The sequence below is a fragment of the Cetorhinus maximus genome, chromosome 14 (assembly GCF_964194155.1).
Source record: "Cetorhinus maximus chromosome 14, sCetMax3.hap1.1, whole genome shotgun sequence".
Lineage (NCBI taxonomy): Eukaryota > Metazoa > Chordata > Chondrichthyes > Lamniformes > Cetorhinidae > Cetorhinus > Cetorhinus maximus.
In genome coordinates, this window is record NC_135892.1 from 38626314 (window position 1) to 38640101 (window position 13788).

At 42.3% G+C, this 13788-nt stretch overlaps 1 protein-coding gene across 4 annotated transcripts in view; it reads left to right on the forward strand.

Annotated features, from left to right (window-relative positions):
• Nucleotides 1-13788, forward strand: part of tulp4a (TUB like protein 4a) — a 408102-nt gene that overhangs the window by 198532 nt on the left and 195782 nt on the right. The gene's annotated exons all lie outside the window — the stretch shown is intronic.

The following is a 13788-nucleotide window of genomic DNA, read 5'->3' on the forward strand; positions in this document are numbered from 1 at the left end:
TACTTTCCTACTTATCTTTGTGTCATTGGCTAATTTAGCTACTGTGCATTTGCTCCCCTCATCCAAGTCATTGATGTGAATTGTAAAAAGTTGAGGCCCCAGCACAGACCCCTGCAGGACTCCACGAGTCATATCCTGCCAATCAGACAAAGACACATTTATGCATACTCTCGGTTTTCTGCCAGCCAGCCAATCTTCTATCCATGCTAATATGTTACTCTCTACGCCATGAGCTTTTATTTTCTGCAATAACCTTTGATGTGGCACCTTATCAAATGCCTTCTGGAAATCCAGCTACAGTACTTCTACAGGCTCCCCTTTATCCACAGCACATGTTATTCCTTCAAAGAACACTAATAAATTGGTGTAAACATGATTTCCCTTTCACAAAGCCATGCTGGCTCTTCCCAATTACCTTGTGTTTTTCTAAGTGCCCAGCTATAACCTCTTTAATGATCAACTCTAACACCTTCGAAAGAAATCAAGCCAACTGGCCTCCAGTTTACTGTTTTCTGCCTCTCTCACTTCTTGAATAGAAGGGTTATGTTTGCTACTTTCCAGCAAACAAAAAGGTTCCAGAATCTAAGGAATTTTGGAAAATTAGCAATAACAATTAACGACAACATTAGCCGCCTATTTTAAGACCTTAGGATGAAATCCATCTGGACCTGGAGACTTGTCAGCCCGCAACGCCGTCAGTTTGCTCAGTACCGCTTCCCTAGTGATTGTAATTTCACCAAGCTGCTCTCTCCCTCCACTTACTGATTTATAGCAATTACTGGAATGTTTTACAATAATAGTTCAGATGGGTTGCATCTGAACAGGAACAGGACCAACATCCTCACGGGGAGGTTTGCTAATGCTGTTGGGGCAGATTTAAACTAAATTGTCAAGGGGATGGGACCCTGAAAAGTGGCTCAGAGGGGAGAAAAGCTGAGATGGAATTAGAAGTTAAAATGCTAGTAAGTAAGTCTGGAAGGCAGAAGAAGCATAGTCTAGATAAGAAAGAAGTGCAAGGCTAAATGGAATATTTTTTAATGCAAGGAGCCTGAGGAATAAAATAGACAAACTGAGGGCATAAGGGAGTATGATATCATAGCTATGACCGAGACTTGGCTAAAAGAAGGGCAGGATTGACAGCTCGACATTCCTTGTTATAGGGTATTCAGACGAGATAGAGAGGTGGGTAAGAGAGGAGGGGGTTTCGCATTATTGATCAAGGATTCAATTAAAGCAGTGAGGAGGGATGATATCTTGGAAGGATCATCAAATGAAGCTATATGGGTAGAAGTAAAAAAACACAGAAGGGGAAAACACACTGTTGAGTGTGTACTATAGGTCCCAAACATTCAGGGAGAGATAGAGGATCAAATATGCAATCAAATTTCAGAGAAGTGTGAGAATAATGCAGTAATACAGGGGACTTTAACTACCCAAATATTAACTGGGATAGTTTTAGTGTGCAATGTAGGGAAGGAGCAACATTCTTAAGCTGCATCCAGGAGAACCTTTTTAGTCAGTACATAGAAAGTCCAACAAAGAAGGGGGCAGTTCTGGACCTAATATTTGGAAATGAGCATGGGAAGGTGGAAGGCATATCTGTAGGGGAGCATTTTGGAGATGGTGACCATAACTCCGTTAGATTTAGGATAGTTATGGAAAAGGATAAGGTTGGGCCAGGAATAAAAGTTCTAAACTGGGGAAAGGCTAATTTTACTAAGGTGAGATATGATTTGGCCCAAGTGGACTGGGAGCAGCTACTTGCAGATAAAACTGTGTCAAAGCAGTGGGAGGCATTCAAGGAAGAAATAGCGAGAGTACAGGGCAAATATGTTCCTGTAAAGACAAAGGAGTGGAAGGGGAACCAAGTACGGAGAACCCTGGATGCCAAGGGACATAAAGGTTAGGATTAAGAAAAAAAGAGAAGCTTACGGCAGATACCGAGGGCTCAATACGGCAGAGTCCCTAGAGGAGTATGAAAAGTGCAGAGGGGAACTTAAAAAGGAAATTAGGAAAGCTAAGAGAGTGCATGAGAAACCATTGGTGGGTAGAATGAAGGAAAACCTAAAGAGGTTGTTTAAATATATAAAGAGCAAGAGAAAAACTAGGGAAAGAGTAGGGCCAATTAGGGACCATAGAGGTAATGTGTGTGTCTACCCGGAAGATGTGGGTACAGTCCTCGATGAATACTTCACGTTGGTCTTCACAATGGAAAAGGACAATGCAGTTATAGATATCAGGGTGGAGGACTGTGAAATATTAGAGGAAATTAAAATAGAAAGAGAGAAGGTACTAGCGGGCTTAGTGGCCTTAAAAGTGGATTAATCCACAGACCCGAATGAGATGCATCCCAGGCTGTTGAGGGAGGCAAGGGAAGATACCAGGGACATTGGCAGTAATTTTCAAACACTCTTTGGCCACAGGTGAGGTGCCAGAGGACTGAAAGACTGCTAACATTGTCCCATTATTAAAAAAGGGAGGAAGGGATAGACCAGGAAATTACAGGTCAGTCAGTCTAACATCGGTAGTGGGCGAGTTACTAGAAATAATTCTGAGGGACAGAATGTATCTGCACTTGGAGAGATACGGATTAATCAGGGATAGTCAGCATGGATTTGTTAAGGGAAGGTCGTGTTTGACAAACTTGATCAAATTTTTTGAGGAGGTAACCAGGAGTGTTGATGAGGGTAATGCATTTGATGTGATCTGCAAGGACTTTAGCATGGCTTTTGTTAAGGTCTCTCTTGGCAGACTGGTCAAGAAAGTAAGAGCCCATGGGATCCAAGGCAGAGTGGCATGTTGAATCCAAAATTGGCTGAGAGACAGGAAGCAGAGGGATGTTTCTGTGACTGGAAGTCTGTTTCCAGGGGGGTTCCGCAGGGCTCAGTGCTGGGGCCCTTGCTGTTTGTTGTGTACATTAGTGATTTGGACTTAAATGTAGGGGGTATGATCAAGACGTTGTTAGTGTGGTAAATAGTGAGGAGGATAGCCATAAGAACAAAGAACAAAGAAAAGTACAGCACAGGAACAGGCCCTTCGGCCCTTCAAGCCTGCGCCGATCATATTGCCTGTCAAACTGAAACATTTTGCACTTCTGGGGTCCGTATCCCTCTATTCCCTCTATCTTATTCATGTATTTGTCAAGCTGCCTCTTAAACACCACTATTGTACCTGCTTTCACCACCTCCTCTGGCAGCGAATTCCAGACACTCACTACCCTCTGCGTAAAAAACTTGCCCCGCACATCTCCTCTAAAGTTTTCTCCTCTCACCTTAAATCTATGTCCCCCTAGTAATTGACTCTTCCACCCTGGGAAAAAGCTTCTGACTATCTACTCTGTCCATGCCACTCATAATTTTGTAAACTTCTATCAAGTCGCCCCTCAATCTCCGTCACTCTAGTGAGAACAATCCGAGTTTCTCCAACCTCTCCTCATAGCTAATAAACTCCAGACCAGGCAGCATCCTGGTAAACCTCCTCTGCACCCTCTCCAATGCCTCCACATCCTTCTGGTAATGTGGTGACCAGAATTGCATGCAATATTCCAAGTGTGGTCTAACCAAGGTTCTATACAGCTGCAGCATGACTTCCCAGCTTTTATACTCAATACCCCTGCCGATGAAGGCAAGCATGCCATATGCCTTCCTGACTACCTTATCCACCTGCGTTGCCACTTTCAGTGACCTGTGGACCTGTGGATCCAAACCCCTAGCACTAAGTGATTCCCAGTCAATATAGGGAAAGTTAAAATCACCCACCACAACAATCCTATTGCTTTTACATAATTCCAAAATCTGCCTACATATAAGTTCCTCAATCTCCCGCCGGCAATTGGGAGGCTTATAGTAAACCCCCAACATTGTGCCTGTACCCTTCCTATTCCGGAGCTCTACCCATATTGCCTCGCTGCATGAGCCCTCCGAGGTGTCCTCCTGTAATACTGCTGTGATAGTCTCCTAAACTACAGGAGGATATCAATGGACTGGTCAGGTGGGCAGAGCAGTGGCAAATGGAATTCAACCTGGAAAAGTGTGAGGTAATGCACTTGGGGAGGGCTAACAAGGCACAGGATTAGACTATGAATGGTAGCACCCTGGAAAGTACTGAAGATCAGAGGGACCTTGGTGTGCATATCCGTAGATCCCTAAAGGTAGCAGGGCAGGTAGATAAGGTGGTTATGAAGGCATATGGTATTCTTGCCTTTATTAGCTGAGGCAGAGAATACTAGAGCAGGGAAGTTACACTGGAACTATCTAAAACGCTGGTTAGGCCACAACTGGAGTACTGTGTGCAGTTCTGGTTATCACCTTATAGGAAGGATGTGATTGCACTGGAGAGGGTGCAGAGGAGATTTACCAGACTGCTGCCTGGGCTGGAGGGTCTGATCTATGAGGAAAGATTGAATAGGCTTGGGTTGTTTTCCTTGGAGCAGCAAAGGTTGAGATGGCACCTGATAAAGGTGTATCTATGAGGGGCAGAGATAGGGTGGATAGGAAGTTACTTTTTCCGTTAGTAGATGGTCAATAAGCAGGGGTCATAGATTTAAGGTAAGAGGTAGAAGGATAAGAGAGGAGTTGAGGATAAGTTTTTTCACCCATAAGGTGGTGGGAGTCTGGAGCTCGCTGCCTGAATGGGTGGTTGAGTCACAAACTCTCGTAACATTTAAGAAGTATTTAGATATTCACTTACATTGCCATAGCCTCCAGGGCTATGGGCCAAGCACTGGAAAATGGCCTCCTGTGCTCTAAATGTCTTTGAATCTGAGTTTTTTGCATCCTCTATAGTGAAGACAGAAGCAAAATATTGTTAATTGCATCCGACATTTCCTTATTATCTACTATTAACTGCCCATTCTCACTCTCTAGAGGACCAACGCTCACTTTACCTACTCTTTTCCTGTTTAAATACCTGTAGAAAATCTTGCTATCCATAGAACCATAGAAAAGTTACAGCACAGAGGGAGGCCATTCGACTCATCTTGTCCATGCCAGCCCGAGGACACCCAGGTGCCCTTTCTAATCCCACCTTCCTGTACCCGGCCCATAGCCCTGCAGCTTACAGCACTTTAGCTGCAGATCCAGGTACTTTTTAAAGAGTTTAAAGTTTCTGCCTCTACCACCAAATTGGGCAGCGAATTCCAGACACCCACTACCCTCTGCGTAAAATAGTTCTTCCTCATGTCCCCCCTACACCTTCTGCCACTTATCTTGAATCTATGTCCCCTGGTTCTAGAATTCTCCATCAAGGGAAACAATTTTATCCTGTCCACTCTGTCTATTCCCCTCATAATTTTGTACACCTCAATCAAGTCACCTCTCAACCTTCTTTGTTCCAAGGAAAATAACCCTAACCTATCCAATCTCTCCTCGTAGCTACGCTTTTCTAATCCTGGCAACATTCATGTAAACCTCCTCTGCACTCTCTCCAGAGCTATTACGTCCTTCCTGTAATGTGGTGACCAGAACTGCACACAATAGTCCAGTTGTGGCCTCACCAGTGTTTTATACAATTCCAACATTATATCCTTACTTTTATATTCTATACCTCTGCCAATGAAGGAGAGCATTCCATATGCCTTCTTTACAACCTTGTCTACTTGAACTGCTGCCTTCAGGGACCTATGTACTTGTACGCCAAGATCTCTCACTTCATCTAACCCTCTTAATATATTCCCATTTATTTTGTAATCCCTGTAACTGTTTGACCTCTCTAAATGTATGACCTCACACTTCTCTATGTTAAAATCGATCTACCACTTTACCACCCACTCCACCAACCCATCTATATCGTTTTGGAGAATATGGCTATCTTCTACACTATCCAATACTTGGCCAATCTGCAAATTTCCCAATCATGCCCCCCACGTTCACGTCCAAATCGTTAATAAATAACACAAACAGCAAGGGTCCCAACACCGAGCCCTGTGGAACACCACTTGAGACAACTTTCCATTTGCACGGGCATTCATCGACCATTACCCTTTGTTTCCCATTAGAAAGCCAACCTTTTGTCCAGTTTACCACATTACCCTGAATCCCATGGGCTTTTACTTTCCTGACCAATCTGACATGTAGGACCTTGTCAAATGCCTTGCTAAAATCCATGTACACAACATCCACTGCACTACCTTCATCAACCCTTCTTGTCACTTCCTCAAAGAATTCATCAAATTTGTGAGGCAGGACCTTCCTTTAACAAATCCATGTTGACCGTCCCTGACTAGTCCATGCCTTTCCACATGACAGTTAATCCTATCTCTCAGGATTGATTCTACTAATTTGCTCACCACCGATGTAAGACTAACTGGCCTATAATTGTTTGGCATTTCCTTTGATCCCTTTTTAAACAATGGAACTACGTTTGCATTTCTCCAGTCCTCCGGTACCTCCTCTGTATTGCAAGATCCGTTTTTACATTTCTAGCTATCTTCCTCTCGTACTCTAATTTATTTCTCCTGATTAACCTTAATTCTCTGCCATTCTTTATATTCTGACCAATCATCTGACCTGCTACTCATCTTTGCACAGTTATAGGCTTTTTCCTTAAGTTTGATGCTTTCCCTAACTTGTTTAGTTAACCATGGATGGCGGGCCCTCCCTTTAGAATTTTTCTTTATATTAGAAATATACTTATTCTGAGTATTCTGAAATGTCCCTTTAAATGTCTGCTGCTGCTCCTCTATTGATCTATCCCTTAGCCTAGTATCCCAGTTAACTTTAGCTAACTCAGTTTTCATGCCCACAGAGTTGCCCTTATTTTAGTCTAAATTTAGACTCACTCTTCTCCCATTCATACTGGATGTGAAGTTCAATTATATTGTGGTATATTGGGGTGCCTTTACCTACCTCCATGACTAAGCTTTTCGTCATCTGAACCAATATTGCTCAGTGTGGCTCGATGTCGGACCTTGTCTTGTCATACCTTGCTTTATAATGCTCCTGTGAAGTGCCTTGGAACATGTTATTATGTTGAAAGTGATATATAAATATAAGTTGTTAGAGTGTGTGTGGCTGACTGTATACATGACAAAACTACTGCATGTGTGGCAGAATTTTATGCCCTCTTTTGGCGTTTTTGGAGGCGTGGATGGCGTTTAATTAGGCAAGAGGGTGGTGTGTGAACATCAAGCTGCCTTCCTGTCTGTGCCAAAATTAAGTCCTGGGTGGGAAGGCCCATGGTTGGACTTCCTACCCTGCCTCCAATTGAGGTCCTTAAGTGAACAATTAATTGCCACTTATCCCTCTGGCGCTAGTATTCTGTCACCATATGAGGAGCGCCTCCCCCACCCCCCGTGTAGCCAGGAAAATTACTGAATTGATAGTAAATTGGCAAAAAATATTGAAATCGGAGAGTAGGGATAAAAGGTGCACTGAGGGAGGTACAAAGCAGTGCAGAGAGAACACTCATAATGTTCTGTCATTAGTTTCACATTTACCCTGATGACACCCAACTCCAGCTAACCACCACCTCCCTGGATCCCCCACAGTTGCTGAACCATCAGACTGCTTCATCTCTAACTACTAAGCTCTAGAATCCTTCCCTACGCCTCTTTAGCTCAGTTTCCTCCTTTAAGACTCTTCTTAAAACCTACTTCTTTGACCAAGCTTTTGATCATCTGACCTAACATCTCCTCATAAGACATGTCATATTTGTTTTATGATACTTTGTGAAGTGCATGGGACATTTGATAAAGACGCCTAATAATTTAAGTTGTTGTTACTAACAATTTGGACTTGGGAACAAGAAACTCAGTATAAGAACTTGAAGATAATACTGAACTGGAGGTATAGCTAACACTTGGGAAGAATGCAACGTCATGAAAACTTACAGACTGGCAGTTAAATGACGGATGAACTTCAACATAGATAAATGTAAGATGATGCACTTTGGTAGAAAAAATAGAAACATCACTTACACCTTAGAAGTTAATAAATGTCTCAGGTAGAAGAACAAAGGGATTTGGGGATACTGTAGAAAAATCATTAAAAGCAGCACCACAAGTCAGTTAAACAAAAATACTTCACTTTATGAAAAAAGTGCTAAGTTATGTTAAGCTGGTCTTGGGCCTGGTTAGGCCACACTTAGAGTACAGTGCAACATTTTGGTGTCTCAGATTTAGAAGCACTGGAGAAGAAAGTGCAAAAAAAAAACAAATGTGGCACCAGAACTGAGAGATAACTGATGTCAGGAAAGATCGAACAATTTGAGGCTTTTATCTTAGGAAAAGAGAGATCTTAGAGATGACTTGATAGAGGCTTTTGAAGTTATATATGGGTTGGACAGGGTAGATATGAAGAGCATATTATCACATGTTGGAACGTCCAAATTAGAGATCACAAATGCAAGGTAGTTAGTAATAAATCCAATAGAATCACAGAATTGTTACATCACAGAAGGAGGCCATTTGGCCTGCCGTGTCTGCACCACCTTTCCAAATGAGCATTGCACCTAGTGTTATTCCCCTGCCTTCTCCGTGTAACCCTACACACGCTTCCTTTTCAGACAATAATCCAATTCCCTCGACTGAACCTGCCTGCACCACATTTTCAGGCAGTGCATTCCAGAACTTAATTGTTTACCATGTGAAAAAGTTTCTCATGTCTCCATTGCTTCTTTTGCCAATTACCTTAAATGTGTGCCTTCTCGTTTTCGATTCTTCCATCAGTGGGAACAGATTTTCCCTATCTAACCTGTCCAGACTCCTCATGGTTTTGAATAGCTCTATCATGTCTCCTCTCAACCTTCTCTCCTCCAAGGAAAATAGTCCCAACACCTCCAATCTATCTATTTAACTGAAGTTCCTCAATCCTTAGAACCATTCTCATGAATCTTTTTCTGTGCTGCCTATATTGTCAAATAGACAAAAGCAGGACATTTATGTTTGTGAAGCAAAGAAATGTGAATTCACTGCTCTGTGTTCTTGACACTGACTCCATCCACGTCTTTTGAGGCATGAAAAGACAGTTTTGTAAGCAGATATTACTTTTTATTTTATAAGGTATTTAAAGATATTTGTTGGGTTGTCTTAGAATCCAAAGTGAATCTTGTATGACAATGTTAATTTTTTATTATGCCTCTGAAGTGCTTTAGGATATTTTTGTGCCATAAAGGTGCTATATTAATGCAAGTTGCTGTAGCTAGTGATGGTTATTACAAAAATGGAAGTATAAGAAATCTAACAGCTGTAGAAAGATGAATGCTTAAATTTTGATAACTGGCTTTTTCTTGTAACCATTGGCACTCTAACATAAGTGGGTGTGGAAAAAAATTATGCTGGCTGCAAAAAGAACAGATGAAGTGAAGGAATTTTAATGCTATTCACAAACAGGATGCATAAAATGGATTAGAAGCTAGGTGATAATAGGACACTTAGAAAATATCAACAGGATTAGACAAAGTCAACATGGATTTATGAAAGGGAAATCATGCTTGTCAAATGTACTGGAGTTCTTTAAGGACATAACTAGCAGAATAGATGATGTGGTGTATTTGGATTTTCAGAAAGCTTTGGATAAAGTCGCACATAAAAGGTTAGTGTGTAAAATTAAAGCACATGGGATTGGAGTAATATATTGGCATGGATTGAGAATTGGTTAGCAGACAGCAAACAGAGTAAATAAATGGGTCTTTTTCGGAGTGGCAGGTAATGACTAGTGGGGTACCTCAGGGATCAGTGCTTGGGCCCCAGCTATTCATAATATATATCAATGATTTGGATGAGGGAACCAAATGTAATATTTCCAAGTTTGCTGACAACACAAAACTTGGTGGGAATGTGAGCGATGAGGTTGTTAAGAGGCTTCAGGGCGATTCAGACAAATTGAGTGGACAAATACAGATACAATATAATGTTGATAAATGTGAAGTTATGCACTTCGGTAGGAAAAACAGAATGGTAGAGTATCATTTAAATGGTGATAGATTAGGAAATGTTGATGTACAAAGGGACCTGGGCGTCCTTGTACACCAATCACTGAAAGCAAGCATGCAGGTGCAGCGAGCAGTTAAAAAGACAAATGGTATTTTGGCCTTCATTGCAAGAGGAGATGAGTACAGGAGCAAGGACGTCTTACTGCAGCTGCACACGGTCTTGGTGAGACCGCATCTGGAGTATCGTGCACAGTTTTGGCCTCCTTACCTAAGAAAGGATACACTTTCCATAGAGGGAATGCAGCAAAGGTTGACAAGACTGGTTCCTGGAATGGCAGGATTGTCATATAAGGAGAGATTGGGCCGACTAGGCCTGTATTCACTGGAGTTTAGAAGAATGAAAGGGGATCTCATTGAAACATATAAAATTCTGACAGGGATGGGCAAGACTGGATGCAGGGATGATATTTCCTCTGGCATAGGGGTATAGGACACAGTCTCAGGATACGGGGGAGGCCATTTGGGACTGAGATGAGGAGAAACTTCTTCACTCAGAGGGTGGTGAACCTATGGAATCGTCTACCACAGAAGGCTGTGGAGGCCAAGTCACTGAATATATTTCAGAAGAAAATAGTTAGATTTCTAGACTCTGAAGTTGTCAATGGGTATGGGGAGAGCACAAGAATACGGCGTTGAGAAATAGGATCAGCCATGATCATATTGAATGGCGGAGCAGGCTCCAAGGGCCGAATGACCTACTCATGCTCCTATTTTCTATGTTTCTATGTTGACACAAGGGCACAAAATATTTGGCACCTTATTAGTAAAAAAGTAGATCATTTTTGAATACTTAAGTAACTCAAGAAGTTTCTATCCAGTATGGCTTTAACTTCTACCACATGTGGTTGAAAACCATAAATAGGTTAAAGGTAACTGCATATTTATTCTTGGCAAAATGACGAAGGACCCATTGCTGAACCAAATCCATGTGTGCCCTTTTTATCTTGCAGAGTTTTCAGTGTGTTTTTAATTCTAGGAAGAACATTGTGAAATATTCACAGATAACAAGGTAGATGAGTCAAGGGCACAGGTAGACGCATGGGAGCAGGATGTCATTGCTATAACGGAGACCTGGCTAAAGGACGGACAAAACTGGCAGCTAAATATCCCTGCCTATAGAGTCCTAAGACACGATAGAGCAGGAGATAAAAAGGGATGGGGGTGTTGAGGGGGGGGGGGGGGGGGGAGGGGGGGAGGGGGGGGGAGTGTGGGGGGGTAGCACTAATGGTTAAAGAATCAATTCCAGTTGTGAGAAGGGATGATATACTAAATGGGTCAACAAACGAGGCTTTATGGATTGAGCTTAGAAATAAAAAAGGGGCAGTCACACTACTGGGAGTATACTACAGATGTCCAAATAGTGAAAGGGAGATAGAAGAACTAATATGTAGGAAAATTTCTGCTTGTAAGAACAAGAGGGCAATAATAGTAGGAGACTTCAACTATCCTAATATCAACTGGGATTCAAACAATATATGGGGCACTGAGGGAGAAAAATTCATGCAATGTGTCCAGGAAAATTTTTTCAACCAATTAGTGACAAACCCAACGAGAGGAGATGCAATTCTAGACCTAGTCTTAGGGAACGAAGAAGGGCAAGTGGGTGAAGTGACAGTTGGCCACCATATCGGGGACAGTGATCACAATTCAGTCAGATTTAGCATTACCATGGAAAAGGACAGAGACAAGTCTGGAGTAAAAGTCTTGAACTCGGGGAAGGCAAATGGAAAACTAGTGGGAAGCACTAAAAAGTGAGATCCTAATTGCACAAAGTAGACATGTCCCCTACAAAAATAAGAGTGGTACTGCCAAATCTAGACCTCCCTGGTTGTCTAGAGGAATACAGGGGAAGATCAAACAGAAAAAGAAAGCGTATGATAGGCACAATGAACTAAGCACTGCAGATAGCCTAGACGAATATAAGAAGTGCAGGGACGAAGTAAAAAAGGAAAAAAGGAAAACAAAGAGAGGGCATCAAAAAAGATTAGCAAGTAAAGTTAAAGATAACCCAAAGATGTTTTACCAATACATTAATGCTAAAAGGTTACGTAAGGAAAAAGTGGGACCTATCAGAGATGAAGATGGAAACTTGTGTGTAGATGCAGAGGCTGTGGGAAGGGTTTTGAATGAATATTTTGTCTCTGTGTTTACAAAGGAAAGGGAGGATGTAGATATAGTAGTCCAGGAGGAACACTGTGTGATATTGGAGGGGATAGTCATAAAGAGAGAGGAAGTACTCGAAGGGTTGAAATCCTTGAAAGTTGATAAGTCGCCAGGGTCAGATGGATTGTTTCCGAGGCTGCTGAAGGAAGTCAGGGAGGAGATAGCAGATGCTCTGAGGATGATTTTCCAATCTTCACTAGATACAGGGGAGGTACCGGAGGACTGGAGAAATGCAAATGTAGTTCCATTGTTTAAAAGGGGATCAAAGGAAATGCCAAACAATTAAAGGCCAGTTAGTCTTACATCGGTGATGAGCAAATTAGTAGAATCAATCCTGAGAGATAGGATTAAATGTCATGTGGAAAGGCATGGACTAGTCAGGGATGGTCAGCATGGATTTGTTAAAGGAAGTCTTGCCTCACAAATTTGATTGAATTTTTTGAGGAAGTGACAAGAAGGGTTGATGAAGGTTGTGCAGTGAACGTTGTGTACACGGATTTTAGCAAGGCATTTGACAAGGTCCCACATATGGCAGATTGGTCAGGAAAGTAAAAGCCCATGGAAATCAGGGTAATGTGGCAAACTGGACAAAAGGTTGGCTTTGTAACAGGAAACAAAGGGTAATGGTCGATGGATGCCTTTGTGAATGGAAAGTTATCTCAAGTGGTGTTCCACAGGGCTTGGTGTTGGGACCCTTGCTGTTTGTGTTATTTATTAACGATTTGGACATGAACGTGGGGGGCACGATTGGGAAATTTGCAGATGACACAAAGATTGGCCGAGTAGTGGATAGTGTAGAAGATAGCCATAATCTCCAAAACGATATAGATGGGTTGGTGTAGTGAGCGGTAAAGTAGCAGATGAATTTTATCATAGAGAAGTGTGAGGTCATACATTTAGGGAGGTCAAACAGTTACAGGGATTACAAAATAAATGGGAATATACTAAGAGGGGTAGATGAAGTGAGATACCTTGGCGTACAAGTACACAGGTCTCTGAAGGCAGCAGTTCAAGTAGACAAGGTTGTAAAGAAGGCATATGGAATGCTCTCCTTCATTGGCAGAGGTATAGAATATAAAAGTAAGGATATAATGTTGGAATTGTATAAAAGACTGGTGAGGCCACAACTGGAGTATTGTGTGCAGTTCTGGTCACCACATTACAGGAAGGACGTAATAGCTCTGGAGAGAGTGCAGAGGAGGTTTACATGAATGTTGCCAGGATTAGAAAAGTGTAGCTACGAGGAGAGATTGGATAGGTTGGGGTTATTTTCCTTGGAACAAAGAAGGTTGAGAGGTGACTTGACTGAGGTGTACAAAATTATGAGGGGAATAGACAGAGTGGACAGGATAAAATTGTTTCCCTTGATGGAGAATTCTAGAACCAAGGGACATAGATTCAAGATAAGTGGCAGAAGGTGTAGGGGGGACATGAGGAAGAACTTTTTTATGCAGAGGGTAGTGGGTGTCTGGAATTCGCTGCCCAAGTTGGTGGTAGAGGCAGAAACTTTAAACTCTTTAAAAAGTACCTGGATCTGCAGCTAAAGTGCTGTAAGCTGCAGGGCTATGGGCCGGGTACAGGAAGGTGGGATTAGAAAGGGCCCCTGGGTGTCCTCGGGCTGGCATGGACAAGATGGGCCGAATGCCCTCCTTCTGTGCTGTAACTTTTCTATGGTTCTATGGTTCTAACTCTCAG